Raw genomic sequence first — 1,449 nt, forward strand, 5'->3', positions numbered from 1 at the left:
GTTGTGCAACATGTGCAGCACATACATGCATGTCTTCTAAATCTTTATTTTTTACGGCATTGACATGCAGATTCTAGTTTTTTTCCAAGCGACGATAAAGAATAAAATATTAGGCACTTCTATATCAATATGGAAAATCAGTTCAAATGTATCCATCTGGATGGCAGCTATTTAAAATGCAACACAGCAAACTGAAGAGTTGCATTCATGGTGTAGGTGATGTGAGACCTTCACTACTAAAAGTAACGATAAAATCCTGTAACCCTTGTGTTGGTCAAATTTGACCAGCTTTCAGAATATCTATATCAGAAATAAGGGTTTATAAATTATATAACCTAAAACTAACACACATGATTGTAAAAGGTAGGAACTCTACTTTCATTAATTTTTGGAAAAACAAATGTTTCAAAACCAGACTGAACGTTGACATGTACCCTTCTGTAATTATCCTTCATTTAATATGAGCCTAAATTCAGAATTGCTGCTTTTACAACTAAAGAATTAAGTATAAATTCCTATACATGAGATTTATTGAACAGGAATTCCAAAAATGTAGTACAAATAAATAATAATAAAACTGGTAATAAGTTGGTGTTAGTTGTGTTTATACATAGCTGTGAAAAGAAGTGTTAAACTTCAAAAAAGAGCAAAAAACATTGAAAGAAACGAGGCAAGTGTTGATAAAAGAAATAAAAACATCATAAAAAGTTGATTTTCAGGACAACAAGTACTTGGTCGAACACAAGGGTTAATAGGTCTCACATAACAGTCCTTATAGGTCACTAAGAGGTTATGAAAGTGATATGTCAAAGAAAGGCATTCATCAAGTTCATCGGGACATTCCATGCAATACACACATGCACACACTCTTCTGCTAACTAAATCCATTTGGATTGTACCCCCTGCCCACTCTTTTTCTGGTGGTCTACGGTGTGTGTGTGTGTGTGTGTGTGTGTGTGTGTGTGTGTGTGTGTGTGTGTGTCTGTGTGTGTGTGTCCATGTGAGAGTTGTCCAGCCTCCTTTTTTTGGGACTCCTTTGCAGTTCCGTGGATCGTATTACTGGCTGCTCTCCCCACACCGCTGAGCCCACCACCTCTGCGCCAATCGCAGCCTGCCTTTGCATGCGCGCACAGGCGTGCACGAACGCACAGACACAGACCCTGACACACACACACACACACACACGGCGACCCATCGCTCCGGTTCACATGCGTCCCCACCGACTCCGCGTAGCGCTGGCTGCGCCAAGATGAACGCTTATCCCGGTACCATGATCTGAACGTCTCACCGCCTGACTGACCCAGAGCCGGGGGGGAGAGAGAAGAGAGAGAGATAGAGAAATAGAGAGACCATCATTCCTCTCTCACAACCCATCTTCCGTTCGCTCGGAAGAGACCGCAGCGCGATCCGTTTCTTTCGGCATCTTTTCTTTTTTCACCCCCTCCTCCG

At 41.8% G+C, this 1,449-nt stretch overlaps 1 protein-coding gene across 8 annotated transcripts in view; it reads left to right on the top strand.

Moving 5' to 3' along the window:
• The first annotated feature begins 1,047 nt into the window (after window positions 1-1,047).
• mtss1lb (MTSS I-BAR domain containing 2b) overlaps window positions 1,048-1,449 on the top strand; it is a 75,799-nt gene continuing 75,397 nt past the window's right edge. For all 8 annotated transcript variants that reach the window (XM_034867456.1, XM_034867488.1, XM_034867472.1 and 5 more), the window contains exon 1: window positions 1,048-1,449. This exon is cut by the window's right edge and continues 254 nt beyond it. The gene's annotated coding sequence lies outside the window, so the exon portion shown is untranslated.

The sequence above is a fragment of the Etheostoma cragini genome, chromosome 1 (assembly GCF_013103735.1).
Source record: "Etheostoma cragini isolate CJK2018 chromosome 1, CSU_Ecrag_1.0, whole genome shotgun sequence".
NCBI classification, from domain to species: Eukaryota; Metazoa; Chordata; class Actinopteri; order Perciformes; family Percidae; genus Etheostoma; species Etheostoma cragini.